The sequence below is a fragment of the Hypanus sabinus genome, chromosome 12, assembly GCF_030144855.1.
Source record: "Hypanus sabinus isolate sHypSab1 chromosome 12, sHypSab1.hap1, whole genome shotgun sequence".
Taxonomy (NCBI): Eukaryota; Metazoa; Chordata; class Chondrichthyes; order Myliobatiformes; family Dasyatidae; genus Hypanus; species Hypanus sabinus.
The window spans coordinates 20,852,581-20,871,649 of record NC_082717.1 but is presented as its reverse complement, the minus strand read 5'-3'; the positions used below and the strand labels follow the sequence as shown (position 1 = coordinate 20,871,649).

Genomic DNA, 19,069 nt, shown 5'->3' with positions numbered 1-19,069 from the left:
TTAGCAATTTGCTTTAAAGCTGGATTCCAGCATTACTCTCCTGTCACATGTTATAGCAAGCTGAAACACTGGGGGGCTGTTGGAATTCCACAAAAGATGATCAAGAAAATATAAAATTGACGGGTAAATCAGCAAACATTTCAATGGGTGTATAAGCAGGAACTTGAAGCAAAGTTAAACTTGGGTTTCTTATATGCAGAGGCAAGAGGAATTAAAATGGGGAATAAAGAGATTAACGATGATTTGTAATTGTCTGCATGGTAGGAGACTGAAAAAAAAGCAAAATTGTGGAGAACCAAGAGTATGCTTAGAATGATGACGTTACTATCTAGGAGCTAGATAGGTATCTTATGGATAGGGGAATCAAGGAATATGGGGACAAGGCAGGGACCGGGTATTGATAGTAGATGATCAGCCATGATCTCAAAATGGCGGTGCAGGCTCGAAGAGCTGAATGGTCTACTTCTGCACCTATTGTCTATTGTCTATTGTTACTAGTGTTAGGAAAGGAAATGGTTCTGCAGAGGTAAATGAGACTGAAATCTACAAATCCTCAGAACCAGAACTCTGTCTGACAACCTTTCAAAAAGAAGCAGCCAAAACAATGTGGATGAATCCCTTATGGTCCTGCTGAATTTCTCAGGTACCTGAACAATTATCACAGTTTGAAAGATGGTAACATTATCCAGCTATTTAAGAGATAGAATAGGCCAATTGTCCAGGCTCCTAAGAAAGGAGGGAATGGCTTGAATTTATGAAAAATGACCTGCCAATCCAACCTAGGATGTCCCAAAGGACTTGGTAATTTATGAAGTACCTTGAATTGAGATCACTGAGACAGTACTAGAGCACAGAGCTTCTGCAAACAGCATTGTGTTGGACATTTAATATTTTAGATGTTTTGAGTAATTTTGTATATACATTGGTGATTAAGCATTCTTGTTTTTTTTTAAATAATTCATTACAAGTTATATGTACAAATATGTAAACTATACATCATCACACTACCATGTCATATGTGCATGCCTCACTTAATGTAAACTCAAAGTTACACCCGCATTTTGGACTCCTGTATCTTCCTTTGAATTAATTTAATGTTTTGAAGTTACAAAACCATATCACATTGTGCTTATAATGAAGTGATCTTGTGGTAATTTTGCCTGAGGAGACAATATTGGTCTAAACATCAGGGAGATCTTCCCTATTCTTCAAAATTGTGCTACGCTCTTATTTGACATTCATCTTAGTTACTAACAGTGCCTCAATGTAATGTCACACCCAAAAGACTGAACTGCAAACAGTGCAGCAATTGCTTAATGTTTCACCAGAGTGGCATCTAGTTCTTTATACTCATGGATGTGGAATTGGATTTGATTCTAGGGAGTGCTACCAAAGTTGACACATATCAATTTTAGATTAAAGGCAGGAATCTTTTATTGAAGGACTGATAATAGAGCAGCTGGTGAGTCACAACAATGTTGAGCAAAGTCAACAGACAATGTGCTGGAGGATCTCAGTGTGTCATGTAGATCTGTGGGAGAAAAGAAATTGTCAACATTTTGGATCCAAGACCTGCCTCAGGACTGCTTTTTGTTTGTTAATTCATATCGACTAAAAACAGCTTGAGAACAATTTCATTGAAGTGTAGATTTAAACTAACCAGGTCCTGAAGTTAAGACAAAGTTAATATTGGTTAGTGAAAGGAAATTGTGTTTGATGCCTGCTAGATTTTTTTTTGAGGTTGAGACCACTATTTAAGGTAGACAACAAAGTGTATTTATATTTAAAATAATGATTTTACACAATGATGGAGGTCTTATGGTGGATGGGGATTATTGGTGAATGGCTGATTTCCAGACTGGATAAAAACGAATAATCAAATTTTTTAAATGATTGGTGCTTGGGTTTTTAATCTATATTAATGACCTAGACTTTGAATTACAAGCCACAATTTCTGCATTTATGGATGTTATAAAACTTGGCAGATTTTGTGAAAATAACAGTAATAAATTACAGTTGGATTTAAGTGGTCAAACACATATCAGATGAACTTTAATGTGGAAAAATGCGAGGTGATACATTTTGGTAGGAAGAATGTGGGAAGACAATATAGAATAAAGTTTACAGTTCCAGAAATGCTGCAGGAGCAGAAGGACCTGGGGCACATATAGAGTCATAGAGTCCTTTATGCAGAAAAGGTAGTTGCAGATCAGGTCAAGAAAGAATAAAAATGGCATGCATAATTATTTAATAATATAAACATGCTGGATAAAAGCAGAAAAGTCATGCTGAATCTTAATAAAACATTGGGTCCTGTGACAGGATATGAGATGGATGATGTGAAGACAGTGGAGGGGGCCCAGAGAAGGTTTATGAGAATGGTTTGTGAAATGAAGGATTGTCGTTAAAAGCTTTGATTAGAGAGTCTGTGTCTGGTTCGTTTGAGAGGAGAAGGCTAAAGGAGATTTAATAGAAGCACTGCATATAAAATGATGACGAGTTTAGACAGAGAGGGACCGTTCCTTTTGGTGGATGAGGTGACAGAGGTGACAGGTATAAATTAGTGGCATGAGGGTATGCTTTCTTCCAGCAGTGTGTATCAGAATCTGGAATGCACCCTCTGCAGATGTCTGTTATGTTTTCTCAGAGGTGGAGGAAAATTTGCAAGGCTACAGAGAAAGGAACTGGAGAGTTGATTTGGAAGAGAGCATACCTGTTCACGATAAAACAAATGGTTCAAATGGCTTTCTACTGCGCCATAGCCGTTTGTCTCCATGGAAGTCGTAGTGTAAGGGGTTAAACACACTGGACTATGATGAAGAGAAGAACCTTAACTCAAACAATTGTGAATCCTTTGAATTTTTTAAAAAATGCTATTGTCAATTTTCAGTCATTGAGCATATTAAGGAGAGAGCAAACAGCAGATTATTTAATCCTGTGGAAACCAAGGAATATGGAGAAATTAGAGGAAGTAGTGTTGAAGTGAATGCCAGGTTAGCTCAGCAGGCCAGGCAGCATCTATGGAAAAGAGTCCTGATGAAGGGTCTTGACCCGAAAAGTTAGATATGGCCCTTGTGGCTAAAGGGATCAGGGGGTATGGAGAGAAAGCAGGTACAGGGTTCTGAGCTGGATGATCAGCCATGATCATACTGAATGGGGTGCAGGCTCGAAGGGCCGAATGGCCTACTCCTGCACCTATTTTCTATGTTTCTATGTTTCTAAGTGAAATACAGTTGTTCTTATTTAATAAAGAAGAAGTCTCAATGGGTCTAAATGGCCCACTTGCTTCTATTTCATATCAAGGTTTAGTTTGTCACCCATAAGTCAAAAAAAAGAGAGAATTAATACAATAAACCCAATATCCTAGGGGTCACATGGTCTTAGCTTAACTTCCTGCCTAGAGATTGCAAGTTTGCAAATTAGTTACAGGAGCATCTCTTGCAATATTTCAGTTATGCATTATTGTTCCACCAGCTGAAAATGCTGAATGTATCCATTCTGAAAACATTCCAAGTTGAGGTGTGGTCAGAGGGTGGAGAGAAAGAAATATCATTAAACTGACTCACAACTTCAAATGTCTGTATTAACCATAATAATTATCTTTCCAAATCCTTCCTCAAGTTCCTCCATTAGCAAATAATTATATTATAACATATAACATACCTACAGTATCAATCACAGCTTGGAAAAATAAATTTTAAAAGTGCAATTAAAAAAAATTATTTTACTCATACATGAGCACTCAAAAAGCTTTAACCTTGTACTTTGGCATGATACCATATTCCCCTGTACAGCCATTAATACACTGAGCATTCGGATCACACTTTCTAAATAATCTGAGGTATTTGGAATTTCAGACTAGATGAAAAGGTAAATAAATGCTGGAAGCCCCTTTCTGATTCAATCAGCATTCAGATTCAGATACAGATTCATTAATCACATGTATATTGAAACATATCAATTGAAATGCATTATTTATGTTAACAACCAACCGAGGACAGGACAGGACGGAAATCAGCCTTTTCACCCCACCAAACATGTGGTTTGAATTCCAAAATCTGTACTGGCATTGACATACAATAATGTCAGAAGTGCTGTATTTTGGATTAGATTTTAAACTGAGTCCTTCAGGTAAACAAATAAAAAAAACTTCCATTGCACATTTTCACAGTACTTATCCCTGTAATATTCTTCAACCAACGATAATAATGTATTCCTTAGGAGTTTTGGAAATTGACTGTCATGTTGATAACTTATACTTTAAAACGTGTTGTAAAGTCCTTCATGATAGCTCAAGGCCTTGATAGGCACCATAAATACCCATCACAAACAAGAGAAAATCTGCAGATGCTGGAAATCCAAGCAACACACACAAAATGGTGAGGAACTCAGCAGGCCAGGCAGCATCTATGGAAAAGAGTACAGTCGACGTTTTGGGCCGAAACCCTTCATCAGGACTAGAAATTGCCAGTCCTGATGAAGGGTCTTGGCCTGAAACATCAACTGTACTCTTTTCCATAGATGCTGCCTGGCCTGCTGAGTTTCTCCAGCATTTTCCTCCAATGCATGCAAATAATTATGCCCATTATTGTTTTTATGCTTTGATCTTCATCATTCTGTTCCTTTCAGTTATTGGAAGTAATCCCAAGGAATCTAAAGCATGAGGGATTTAAAACACCTTGATCAAATCATGCTTTATTTTCATTTTTCTTGACTTATCAAATTTACATCACAATCCTAGTAAATCTGTCGCCTGAGCACCGTTATGCACATCAGTTTCAGTTCCTATTGTTGCACGCTTTGGAAGTTTGTTTTATCAATATCATTATCAATGGTCATCTTTTGTCTCAGTAGTTCTTTTTTTCTGTCAGTCTAATTGGCACCTGCCACATTTGGAAATTTCCCTACTCTCTTGTTCATATACTCATCCATGGTTTCCAAAAGCTGTTATTTTGACATTGCCCGGAGGTTTGGATCCTATTAGACCCCGTTGCCGACTACACGAGAAAACCAGAACCAGAATTATGTTTAATATCACTAGGTTATGTTGTGAGATTTAGTGTTTTGTGGCAGCAATGCATAATAATAAAAAACTCTAAATTACAAAAAAGAAATATATGCATATAATTAAAATTAGGTAAGTCATGCAAAAGAGAGAAAAAAAAAGCGAGATAGTATTCATGGGTTCATTGTCCATTGAGAAATCTGGTAGTGGAGGGGAATTAGCAGCTTCTGAAACATTGAGTGTGGGTCTCCAGGCTCCTGTACCTCCTCCTTGATGTCCTGGGTGCTCAGGACATAATGATGGTTGCTGCCTTCTTGAGGCATTGTCTTTTGAAGACGTCCTCAATGCTGGGGAGACTATTGCCAATGATGGAGCTGACTGAGTTAGCGTCGCTTTGCAGCTTTTTCCGATCCTGGGAAGGTGGCCAATCCAGTCCAGACGGTGATGCAGCCAGTTAGAATTCTCTCTGTGGTACATCTGTAGAAATCTGCGAAAGTCTTTGGTGACATAACAAGACTCCTGGAGAAATATAGCTGCTGTCATGTCTTCTTTGTAATTGCATCAAAATGTTGACAGCCAGGAACCTGAAACTGCTCACCCTTTCCACTGCTGATCTCTAAATAAGGTCCGGTGTGTGTTCCCTCGACTTCCCCTTCCTGAAGTCCACAGTCAATTCCTTGGTCATACTGACTTTGATTGAAAGGTTGTTTTTGTGACACCAGCTGATCTATCACATTCCAGTATGCCTCCTCATCACCACCCTTTGTTCCACCTTAGTTTTTTACCTTCAAACTGTTCAGTCGCCTGCAGTAGCCTCCTGTATGATACAGAGTAAAAGGTTTTCCATCCCTAGATTCATTCATTAATCAGACAAATTCTGTAGATTGACCCTCCATCTAATTATAGCACAGTTCCAATAGAAGGCTTCTTACCCTATCACCTAAAGTTTTAACATTAACCTTCTGAATATTAGAAAGATCAAGGATCAACTTTATTCACCATTTACATGTATTAGGAATTTACTGACATGCAAAGAAACAACAATAAAAAAGAATTACAGTAAATAAAAAAAAAGTTAGAGGTTAAAGCACGGATATGGAATAAAATGTACAGATATACATTAATATTGGCAGGTGCCACTTAGCACAAAGTTAGAACACAATTACAACCTTATTATTTAATTTTGCTGGAGGGTTGCAATTTTTAAAAAAAGAATGATAAGGAGAAGAAACTTCCCTATCGTCAATAGCAGATGATGTGCATCATAACAGCAGCCGAGCATTCTACCTTGCCTTACAAAAGTGAAGGAAGCTGAAACGTGGAAGGACATATAGCACGTCTGACAAAAGATTGTGTTCCTGACTAGTCATGCTAATCTCCAAACAAGTGAGAAATCCACTTACAGTAGTATTCACTATCTATCCTAGAAGGATAGATTCCAAACAATTGGTTTATTGATCATTACAGAACGTCTCTCTGTTGTTTCCCTCCCCCTAACATCTCCCGTCCCCTTTTCCCAACCCTGATTCCCCTCTCCCTGTCCCTTCCCACTCTGAATCCACAATGGAGACGCATATCAGGATCAGGTATATCACCACTCACATCATGAAATTTGTTTAATTTTTGAATCAGCATTACAGCGCAATACATATAATTACTACAGTCTGCGCAGAAGTCTTAGGCACCCTAGCTATGTATACGTGCCGAAAACTTCTGCCCAACACGCTATGTGAGATTATTGTATTTGTGTTATCTCTTTAAAACTGGAATAAGATGAATCCTGTCCTATCTGAAAACTATTTCCACAGACTTTGCTATTGCAGATTAGATCAATATTCTTGTTTTGAAGCCAAGGCATACTAGGTAATTTGCATTCTGTCTTTCTGTCTAAGTAACTAATTTCTGTTCAGACAGTTCACCACCGTAACTTGCTCATATTAAATCCTTGGCCGTGTTTTGGCAGAAGAGTCAATTTGATCAACCTGGTTTGTAAATAGGTAGTGCACCTGATGAATAGATATTCAAATGGTCTGGTACTGAGCCCAAGGCAGAAATAAAAACAGTCCAAGGTTAAGATTGAAAATTATCTGGGTATACACTATTAAGAAAAAACCTTTTACCTGCCAGCCATGACAGGTTTCTTTAGTAGTTACTATATGATGAGGGCTCAACGTTCATCTAAGTTACAAGATTTCTTTGAGTAGAGTAAGTCTCTTACCTGTTGCGCTCCCAACTCTAGTTCTCCTCTGTTGTGTGGTGTTGTTCCCTCCAACACTGCAGGTGCACTGGAGCAATTATACTCTTTACCCGCTGTCTCTAGCAACTTCAAAAGTCACCAGACAGGTTTATCAGAAAGTACACCGGGTAGGTGTGTTTTTAAATCCCCTCAAGGAGGGGCCTGAACGCACACACAGATACACGTGCTCTGGTTTAGTCATTAAAGAATTCAACGTAACAGGCAATTACTGAAACCAACAGTTTATTTGTTTTTTCTCACTGGACAGTAAGATTGCTCTTTGACGTGTTGCAGTTCACTTCGGGAAAGCTTTACCAGGTCTGGAATGACATTACCTGCGATTACACTTCACAAAGCACCTGGATTGGAAATCTCTGACGTGAAGCATTTATTACAGTTAAATAAACAATCATCTCCGCACTCCTTCACGGAAGGGGAAACGAGCCCAACAAGGTCTCAGACTGAATCATAGGGTGAAAAAAAATAAGGTGGGACGTCTTCCCTGACTATTTGTAATCAACAACGCCGGTGTTTATTGCAGCAACATGGGGCTGAGTTAAAAGATTAACTATGTTCTTAATGAATGAAGAATGGCCTGAAGCATGCTTTCTGATAAAGTTATTCCCGAGTCCTAGAAAGCTTCCAGAGGTGAGCTGATTTTTTTTTACATGGGGCAGAGCTGGCAGTAATCTCCTGGCTGCCTGACGTACAGGGATCTTATCACTCACCCCCAACGCCTGAAAGGTAGCTCTGTCTCCCTCTCTGCTAGTATTAAACACCATTACCAGAAGAATTTGAGTAAAAGGCTTCTATTTGCAAATTTTAATTACTGCTTATGAAAGCCCAAGTCTAGAGTCAGGCCAATCACAAACTAAGAGGCCCTGCACAACAACATAGAATTACATCTTGAGCAGTGTACATAAAGAATTCTCACAGAATCTCAGGAATTATCCACCTCAGAGTTAGGTCTGTGGGGGAAAGTTATGATTCAAGATTGTTTAATGTCATTTCCAGTACATTAGTGTAAAGGAGACTTATTCCAGAGTCCATGGAGCTCAAAAAATGCGATAAGGTAAAGAAAACAATAAAAAACATAAATAAATATAAATTCATAAGATAGCTTATATACTAAGATTGATTGCATGTTCATATAGTGATGCTAGCCATAGGAGTGTCCGAAAAACATGGTAACTGACAGGAAATCATAAAGTATTGGTGATTGGGGATGTGGAGGGGCGGGTTAGTGGGTGGAGGTGTTGATCAGCCATACTGCTTGGGGATAAGAACTGTTTTTAATTCTGGTGGTCCAGGCATGGAGTTACGTTGCCTCCTCCCTGATGGGAGTGGGACAAACAGTCCATGAGCAAGGTAGGTGGGATCCTTCACGATGTTACTGGCCCTTTTACTGGCACATTTCTGTCTATATGTCCTTGATGGCAGGTAGGCTGGTGCTGGTGATGTGTTGGGCAGTCTTGAGTACTCATTACAGAGTTTTCCTGTCTGTCACAGTGCAGTATCTGTACTATGCAGGATGCAGCATGTCAGGATGCTCTCTCTCTACTGTGCATCTGTAGAAAGCTGAGAATATGGACATGTATACCTCAGCTCTCTTTGGTCTTCTCAGAAAGTAGAGATTTTACTGAGACTTCTTGACTGGGCAGATGTGTTCTGAGACCGTGTGCAAGGTGGGCACTCCCAGGAGACTGACACTGCTCACGGTTTCCACTGCTGTGCTGCCGACGTGGTGCGAGTTCTCCTGAGGTCAATAACCATCTCCTTTGCCTTGTTGACGTCGAGGAAGAGGTTGCTGGCCTGGCACCAGGCCTCGAGCTCTTCCACCTCCGCTCTGTCGGCGGTCTCATCATTATTGGTGAGGAACAAGCACAGAAAAGCAGATGAATCCTAGGGTAAAGCAAACATGACTATATTGAATGGCACGACAGACTTGGGGATGGGGGGGTCAAGGAATCTACTCCTCCTCTTTTCTTATGAAAGCTGAAGTGAAACCCCAACCCAATACAAATCTGATTGTTTTTATTTGTTGTGATCCAGTTACGGCCTCTCATCCTATATATAAGTAACATTCTTCTGTTGTCATGGAAACAGATGGGCCAGAACATGCAACAAGGCCACATTTGTTCACAAGCCGTTCTGCTTTCAAGCCCTTCTTTTAATTAACATCTCTTCTCAGGAGACACAAAGCCCATTCAACCATTCCGGACAGATGTAACTTCAGATAACAACCTGCACATCTAATAGATCCCCTCAGTCCCTCAAATCCTTGATATAATTTGGCAACCAACAAAGTACATTATACTTACTGTAAGTAAACCAAGGTTTGATATACTTAGTTTGGCATAGTATCTCTGCTTTTCATTCTCTCTTCTCCCCACTCCTGTTGGGCAGAAGATACAAAAGCCTGAAGGCATGTACCACCAAGGTTGTAGACAGCTTCTATTCTGCTGTTATCAAGCTCTTAAATGGACCTCTTGTACGATAAGGTGGATTCTTGGCCTCACAATGTACCTTGTTACGATAGAAACATAGAAAATAGGTGCAGGAGTAGGCCATTTGGCCCTTCGAGCCTGCACCGCCATTCAGTATGATCATGGCTGATCATCCAACTCAGAACCCTGTACCTGCTTTCTCTCCATACCCCCGATCCCTTTAGCCACAAGGGCCATATCTAACTTACTCTTAAATATAGCCAATGAACCGGCCTCAACTGTTTCCTGTGGCAGAGAATTCCACAGATTCACCACTCTCTGTGTGAAGAAGTTTTTCCTCATCTCGGTCCTAAAAGGCTTCCTCCTTATCCCTAAACTGTGACCCCTCATTCTAGACTTCCCCAACATCTGAAACAATCTTCCTGCATCTAGCCTGTCTAATCCCTTTAGAATTTTATACGTTTCAATAAGATCCCCCCTCAATCTTCTAAATTCCAGTGAGTATAAGCCTAGTCGATCCAGTCTTTCTTCATTTGAAAGTCCTACCATCCCAGGAATCAATCTGGTGAACCTTCTCTGTACTCCCTCTATGGCAAGAATGTCTTTCCTCAGATTAGGGGACCAAAACTGCACACAATATTCTAGGTGCAGTCTCACCAAGGCCTTGTACAACTGCAGTAGAACTTCCCTGCTCCTGCACTCAAATCCTTTTGCTATGAATGCCAACATACCATTTGCCTTTTTCACCACCTGCTGTACCTGCATGCCCACCTTCAACGACTGGTGTACAATGACACCCAGGTCTCGTTGCATCTCCCCTTTTCCTAATCGGCCACCGTTCAGATAATAATTTGTTTTCCTGTTCTTGCAACCAAAGTGGATAACCTCACATTTATCCACATTAAATTGCATCTGCCATGAATTTGCCCACTCACCTAACCTAACCAAGTCACCCTGCACCCTCTTAGCATCCTCCTCACAGTTAACACCGCCGCCCAGCTTCGTGTCATCTGCAAACTTGGACTTGCTGCATTTAATTCCCTCATCTAAATCATTTATATTGTAAACAACTGGGGTCCCAGCACTGAGCCTTGCAGTACCCCACTAGTCACTGCCTGCTATTCTGAAAAGGTCCCGTTTACTCCCACTCTTTGCTTCCTGTCTGCCAACCAATTCTCTATCCACATCAATACCACACCCCCAATACCATGTGCTTTAAGTTTGCACACTAATCTCCTGTGTGGGACCTTGTCAAAAACCTTTTGAAAATCTAAATATACCACATCCACTGGCTCTCCCCTATCCACTCTACTAGTTACATCTTCAAAAAATTCTATAAGATTCGTCAGACATGATTTTCCTTTCACAAATCCATGCTGGCTTTGTCCGATGATTTCACCTCTTTCCAAATGTGCTGTTATCACATCTTTGGTAACCGACTCTAGCATTTTCCCCACCACCGATGTCAGACTAACCAGTCTATAATTCCCCGGTTTCTCTCTCCCTCCTTTTTTAAAAAGTGGGGTTACATTAGCCACCCTCCAATCCTTAGGAACTAATCCAGAATCTAAGGAGTTTTGAAAAATTATCACTAATGCATCCACTATTTCTTGCGCTACTTCCTTAAGCACTCTGGGATTCAGACCATCTGGCCCTGGGGATTTATCTGCCTTTAATCCCTTCAATTTACCTAACACCATTTCCCTACTAACATGTACTTCCCTGAGTTCCTCCATCTCACTAGACCCTCAGTCCCTTACTATTTCCGGAAGATTATTTATGTCCTCCTTAGTGAAGACAGAACCAAAGTAGTTATTCAATTGGTCTGCCATGTCTTTGTTCCCTATGATCAATTCACCTGTTTCTGACTGTAAAGGACCTACATTTGTCTTGACCAATCTTTTTCTTTTCACCTATCTATAAAAGCTTTTACAGTCAATTTTTATGTTCCCCCCCAGCTTTCTCTCATAATCTTTTTTCCCTAATTAAGCCCTTTGTCCTCCTCTGCTGGTCTCTGAATTTCTCCCAGTCCTCAGGTGTGCCGCTTTTTTTTGCTAATTTATATGTTTCTTCTTTGGACTTGATACTATCCCTAATCTCCCTTGTCAGCCATGGGTGCACTACCTTCCCTGGTTTATTCTTTTGCCAAACTGGGATGAACTATTGTTGTAGTTCATCCATGCGATCTTTAAATGCTTGCCATTTAAAGATCTTGTACTTAATTGTGTACCTGCACGACACAGTTGCAATGGTTTTTACACTTTGTTCTGTATTATAGAACATTAAACAGCACTTTTCTTTTGTTCCTTATGCCCCTGGTGTTTAGGGCAGCAATGAAGATCCTCCATCTCTGGCAGCGTTCACAGCTTCTTTCATCATGGCAGTAGCTCCTTCTCCATTTACTGCAAGTCCCGGGTAGAGACTCGGGAATACCATCGCACTCAGATGTAGAAGGATTCTTCATTGCCATCTCGATCAGGCTTGTTAGCCTTGAGCTGGAGGTTTGGTAGACCGGTCTTAGTCTGGCCTCTACCCTTTGACCCATTTTGCATAGGTGACCCTTGTGGTGAACTACTTATACCTATCTGGACACGCCCCTCTGCTGAATGCTCATGTGGCTCCTCCCACAGACCCCTGTATAAAGGCGATTGGAGGCACTGCTCCTCCCTCAGTCTCCAGGATGTTGTGTGGTGGTCTCTTGCTGCTAATCGTGGTGTCTTGCAGCTAATAAAAGCCTATCGTTCGCCTCCTGTCTCCGAGAGTTATTGATGGTGCATCAGCCCTACCAAGAGCCAAAGCATAAAGCTCTGACTCCAGCCAGCGTAGACCTCCTGATCATTGAGGCATGCAAGCCTCCAAACTATGACAAAGCTGTGATCCTCCCAGGGGATGAAACAGTACAGCATAGGTCAGATCCTTCGGCCCACAATGTGCACTGACCTTTGAAGCTGCTGTGAGATCAATACTCCAAAGATTGTTACTACATCACCTTGTTCTACCTGAATGCACTGTGTAATAATTAGTTTCTGTATGAACACTATGCAAGACAAATTTTCACGGTATCTTGGAACATGTGACAATTAAAAGCCAGTACCAATTCTATTCAGCAAAAACAACTCCTTACTAATGATCGCTCTTTTTGGCTCATTAACCTGTCTACTGCTGTTAGTAATGTATGCAGTTGGTCTCCAGGATCATTTTGTTCTTAACCAAAACACATATTCAAATTTAGCACGTCATATGAATAAGCCAGATGGTCTGACATCCACTCGCAAGGAGGTTTTGGAGTCAATGTGCAGCTGACTTCAAGCCTGCCAAACCCACAAATGGGCCAACGCTGTTTGTCAGAACATGGAAGCAGTCATGTGACCAGATGTCAGGTGTGTGCTAAAAACATCACTTGCATTTCTTCATAAGTTATTGACATGGAAACACTTCATGATGTTTCTCAGCTGTAATCTTTTTTTAAGTATTGGACTGGGCCCCATACCTGCCCCTCCACTTAAGATAAGAATACAGCTTGAGATCTCCAAGTGACACACACAAAACGCTGGAGGAACACAGCTGGCCAGGCAGCATCCAAAGAAAAGAGTAAACAGTTGGCGTTTCGAGGTCTTGGCCCAAAACATTGACTGTTTACCTTTTTCCACAGATGCTGCCTGACCTGCTGAGTTTCTCCAGCATTTTGTGTATGTTACTTTGATTTCCAGCATCTTCAGATTGTCTCTTGTTTGTGAACTGAGAATTCATTATCTGAGAGAAATCAGGAGTATGAAATATTAAAATATGTTTTAAAAAAGCTAAGTACCTCTGGTATTTTGGTTAAACAATTATATGAGCAATGTTAAGCAGATTCACCAAACCCACACCACACCAGAAGGCCAAAGACCACGTCAGCTAAAGCAGAGCCATACAGGAACAAGAGATATGGATTTCACTCAAGCAGAAGTCTCACACCGTTTGGTTGTGCTGAAACTCACAGTGGGGCAGAATTCCTGAATAGGATGAGGCTGCTTGACGATGCAAGGGCTGAGAGATTCCAGCTCACAAGTGCATGGTGAGGGGCCAAATTCCTCAGGGAATGGAAAGTCAGAAGGTGAATCTGCTCCTATGGCCACATCCCGACTATAAGCAAAGTAAAGCCCCAGCAGTTATTTAATTGAATACCAATCTGCAGGTTGGATGATCCAGCTACCTAGGTGCTCTTCTAATTTAGTTCTTATAAGAACATTATATATTACTAATATCTTTGAGCTTAATTTACTAGCGCTATTTGTGGCTTTGCATAATTTGAGCTGAATTGACCTTATTACTTACGTCCTTCACATACATGAGGAGTAAGAATCTTTATGTTATGTCTCAGTCAAAATGTGCAATGTGCAATCACAGTAATTTATAATAAATAGAACAGTCAATGTAATATAGAGTACACTCAAATCAGAATGAGTTAATCAGTCTGATGGCCTGGTGGAAGAAGCTGTCCTGGAGCCTGATGGTCCTGGCTTTTATGCTGCGGTACTGCTTCCTGGATGGAGTAGATCATGGTTAGGATGACTTGGGTCCCCAATGATCCTACAGGCTCTTTTTACACACCTGTCCTTGTAAATGTCCTGAATCATAGGAAGTTCACAACTACAAATGTGCTGGGCTGTCCGCACCACTCTCCGCAGAATCCTGCGATTGAGGGAAGTACAGTTACCATACCAGGCAGTGATGCACCCAGTCAGGATGCTCTCAATTGTGTCCCTGTAGAAAGTTCTTAGGATTTGGGGGCCCATACCAAACTTCCTGAACCGTCTGAGGTGAAAGAGGTGCAGTTGTGCCTTTTTCACCACACAGCTGGTGTGTACAGACCACGTGAGGTCCTTGGTGATGTGAATGCCGAGGAACTTGAAGCTGTTTACCCTCTCAACCTCAGATTCATTGATGTCAATAGGGATTAGCCCATCTCCATTCCTCCTATAATCCATAAGCAGCTCCTTTGTTTTTTTGACATTGAGGAATAGGTTGCTTTCTTGACACCACTGTGTCAGGAAGATGACTTCTTCCCTGTAGGTCACCTCATTATTGTTTGAGATTAGGCCAATCAATGTTGTGTCATCAGCAAATTTAATTAGCAGATTAGAGCTGTGGGTGGCAATACAGACATGGGTATACAGGGAGTAAAGGAGGGGACTCAGTACACAGCCCTGAGGGGCTCCTATATTGAGAGTCAGAGGGGTGGAGGTGAGGGAGCCCACTCTTACCACCTGTCAGCATTCTGACAGGATGTCCAGGATCCAGCTGCACAAGGCAGGGTGAAGGCCGAGGTCTCTGAGCTTCTTGTCAAGCCTGGATGGAACTATGGTGTTGAACGCTGAACTGTGGTCCAAGAACAGCATTCTCACATAACCATCCTTCTCCAGATGTGTAAGGATGGTGTGTGGAGCAGTGGCTATTGCGTCATCTGTCGATCGGTTGTGTCTGTAGGTGAATTGTAGGGGGTCCAGTGTGGGTGGTAGCAAGCTGCAGATGTAATCCTTGACCAGCCTCTCAAAGCATTTGCTTATTATTGAGGCGAGTGCAACAGGACGCCAGTTTTCAGACATGTTACTTTGGTCATTTTTGGTACAAGGACAATGGTGGATAATTTAAAGCAGGAGGGATTAAACTGGGATTACACTGGGAGAGGGAGAGATTAAAAATGTCAGTAAACACACCTGCCATTTGTGCTGTGCATATCCTGAGTACTCACCCTGGGATGCCGTCTGGTCCTGCAGCCTTGCGACCGTCCACTTGTTGGAAACATCTGCGTACCTCAGAGATGACCAGGTTGTGGCGGTGGCTTTCCTTGGAGGCTCAGAGCTAGCGACATCAAACCGAGCGTAAAAGCGATTGAGCTCGTCTGAGAGACAGGCCGCGATGTTGGCGGCACCACAACGTTTGGCTTTGAAGTCTGCAATGATATGCAGCCCTCGCCACAAGTCACTTGTGCTGTTCGTGCAAAAAAAGTCAACCTTCTCCCTATGTCGTTGCTTTGCAGCCTTGACAGCTTTGCGCAGATCATAGCTGCTTTTCTTGAGCTCTAGCTGATCGCCAGCAATGTAAGCTCGATGTCGTGCGGTAAGTGCTGCTCGCACGGAACTATTGATCCAGGGTTTCTGGTTCGGGAAGACCCTGACCGACTTCTGGGGGACAACATGTCGATGCACTTCTGGACGAAGCACATGACTCATCGGTGAACTCGCAGACAACCTCATCCCGGAAGCCATTCCAGTCAACGTCAGCGAAGCAGTCCTGCAGCATGGAGACCGATTGGTCGGACCAACAGTGGACAGTTTTAACTATGGCCGCCCCTTGCTTCAGCTTCTGCCTACACGTCGGCAAAAGCAGGATTGAAGAGTGACCTGATTTTCCAAAAGCTGGGCAAAGGAGAGCTTTGTAAGCATTGCAGAAGGGAGTGTAACAGTAGTCAACTGTGTAATCTCCACAAGTGCTCACCTCGACGTGCTGAAGGAATTTGTTGAAGGAATTGATTGTCTTTCACTTCCAACCCCACAAAAGTCCCCACTCATACCAACCAATTTAGTGCCATCCACAATTTAGAAATCGTGATTTGATTCCATTACATTATTTTGATGTTTGGCCCCACTTTACACTTCTCCCAAGTCACTGGTCGCTCTTTACCCTTTTCTCAATTCTTTCTTTCTATCGCTTGATCCGGGTACTTAGTTACCCCTCGCCAAAGCTCTTTTTGATTTCCAGGGTAAATTTATCCACACAATGCTCTGATCTGATCTGTTTTATTGCTGACAATAATTCAGTAGGGTTGATCTAGCAAGAACTTACTTTTGAAATCAATGAAGGATATTCATTATTGTATTTTTGATTACAAATATTTATCTATTTTTCCTTTAAGTTGTAAGTTCTAAAGTTCACAGAACGTATTATATTACCCACCTGCCTAACTCTACACATTCTTCTAACAATTATTAGGCACAAATAAAGGTTCTGCTAGTTCTGTTAAATCGGTGCTGGTCAGTCGCCTGCCAAATAACTTTTCCCTATCTAGGATCAAAAGGCACTACTCCTAATTACATAATCTTTGTTTGACGCTGATAAGATACCTCACCACTGCCCCTATCAAGTCTGAAACGTACACCACTCCTCATAGATCTGCGGTATAAACCTTGTGATTAAATCAAATGAGTATCTCCGGAACCTACTAACAGCGACCCACCCTGACCAATTCTTTTCATTCCGCCCATTCACTTCAATACTGTGGAATGTGCTTTGTCTGTCTCACAATAGGCATGGGTTTAACTCTAAACTGATGCAGGCATAGCTTCCCATGGCTTTCCTGGGGAAGACGGTGAGAGTTTGTAAGGCAATCCTGTAATTATAGGTTGCGTGAGCGAGATTCTGCTAAAGGCTGCTCACTGAAATTCTCCATTCTGCAGACCGGGGATGCCAATCACTAGTTGTTGAAATTTACAGAGGCATGAAAAAGTTTGGGCACTGTGGTGAACTATGTGCCTGTCGGGACACGCCCCTGCTGACTGCTCCTGTGGCTCCTCCCACAGGCCCCTGTATAAAGGCGATCTGAGGCCTATGCTCGGCCTCAGTCGCCAAGACATTGTATGATAGACACTCACTCCTGGTTCCTTCTTCCAGTCAATAAAAGCCGATATCTCGCCTTACGTCTCAGTGTGAGTTATTGATGGTGCATCAGGCACCCTGGTCAAAACTTCTGTTACTGTGAATAGCTAAGCGAGTAAAAGATTACCTGATTTCCAAAAGGCATAAAGTTAAAGATGACACATTTCTTTAACATTATAAGCAACATTGCTTTTTTTTTTAATTTCCATCCTTTACAGTTCCAAAATAACAAAAAAGGAAAAGGGTCCCAAAGGGAAATTTTGGGCACCCTGCATGATCAGTACTTAGTAACACCACCTTTGGCAAGTATCACAGCTTGTAAATGCTTTCTGTAGCCAGCTAAGAGTCTTTCAATTCTTGTTTGGGGGATTTTCACCCATTCTTCCTTGCAAAAGACTTCTAGTTCTGTGATATTCTTGGGCTGTCTTGCATGCACTGCTCTTTTGAGGTCTATCCACAGATTTTCAATGATGTTGAGGTCAGGGGACTATGAGGGTGTGGTGAACTACGTATACCTGTCTGGACACGCCCCCTGCTGACTGCACCTGTGGCTCCTCCCGCAGATCCCTGTATAAAGGCAATTGGGGCCTGAGCCCGGCCTCTCAGTCTCCAGGATGTAGTATGGTGGTCACTCACTGCTTGTTCCTTCTTCCAGCCAATAAAAGCCGATATCTCGCCTTACGTCTCAGAGTGAGTTATTGATGGTGCATCAGAGGACCATGGCAATACTTACAGCTTGCACCTCTTGAGGTAGTCTATTGTGGATTTTGAGGTGTGTTTAGGATCATTATCATGTTGTAGAAGCCATCCTCTTTTCATCTTCTGCTTTTTTACAGACGGTGTAATGTTTGCTTCCAGAATTTGCTGGTATTTAATTGAATTCATTCTTCCCTCTATCAGTGAAGTGTTCCCTGTGCCACTGGCTGTAACACAAGCCCAAAGCATGATTGATCCATCCCCGTGTTTAACAGTCAGAGAGATGTTCTTTTCATGAAATTCTGCAAACATTCCTTCGCTCATTGCGGCCAAAAAGTTCTATTTTAACTTCATCAGTCCACAGGACTTGCTTCAAAATTGCATCAGGCTTATTTAGATGTTCCTTTGCAAACTTCTGATGCTGAATTTTATGGTGAGGACACAGGAAAGGTTTTCTTCTGATGACTCTTCCATTAAGGTCATATTTTTGGAGGTGTCATTGCACAGTAGAACAGTGCACCACCACTCCAGAGTCTGCTAAACATTCCTGAAGGTTTTTTGGAGTCAAATGGGGGTTTTGATTTGCCTTTCTAGCAATCCTATGAGCGGTTCTCTCGGAAAGTTTTGTTTTTCTTCCAGCCCTCAACTTGCTGGAACTGCTGAATCCTGTTAACTCCTGTTAACTGCCATTTCTTAATTGCATTACAAATTGAGGAAACAGCTACCCTGAAAACACTTTGCTGTCTTTTTATAGCCTTCTCCTGCTTTATAGGCTTCATTTATTTCAATTTTCAGAGTGCTAGGCAGCCACATAGAGAAGCCCACAGCTGCTGATCATTGTGATAAGGTTTGAGGAGTCCAGGTATTTATAAAGCTTTGAAATTTGCATCACCTGGCCTTTCCTAACGATGACTGTCAACAAGCCATAGCCTTAACAAGCTAATTAAGGTCTGAGACCTTGGGAAAAGTTATCTGAGAGTTCAAATCTCCTGGGGTGCTCAAACTTTTGCATGGTGCTCCTTTCCTTTTTTTTCACTCTAAAATTGT

At 41.7% G+C, this 19,069-nt stretch overlaps 2 protein-coding genes across 4 annotated transcripts in view; one reads left to right on the top strand and one right to left on the bottom strand.

Moving 5' to 3' along the window:
- si:ch211-125o16.4 (neuroblast differentiation-associated protein AHNAK) overlaps positions 1–19,069 on the bottom strand; it is a 58,927-nt gene that overhangs the window by 26,029 nt on the left and 13,829 nt on the right. The window contains exon 1 of one of the 2 annotated variants that reach the window (XM_059985637.1): positions 7,224–7,341. The exons of the other annotated variant lie outside the window; for it this stretch is intronic. The gene's annotated coding sequence lies outside the window, so the exon portion shown is untranslated. Of the gene's footprint in view, positions 1–7,223; positions 7,342–19,069 lie in introns of those variants that run through there. 2 annotated transcript variants of the gene reach the window in all.
- The window catches only part of LOC132402688 (uncharacterized), a 66,512-nt gene continuing 54,915 nt past the window's right edge, over positions 7,473–19,069 (top strand). Inside the window, exons 1-2 of one of the 2 annotated variants that reach the window (XR_009515039.1) lie at positions 7,473–7,889; positions 12,015–13,391. The gene's annotated coding sequence lies outside the window, so the exon portion shown is untranslated. Of the gene's footprint in view, positions 7,890–12,014; positions 13,392–19,069 lie in introns of those variants that run through there. The other variant, XM_059985640.1, reaches the window with a different exon arrangement.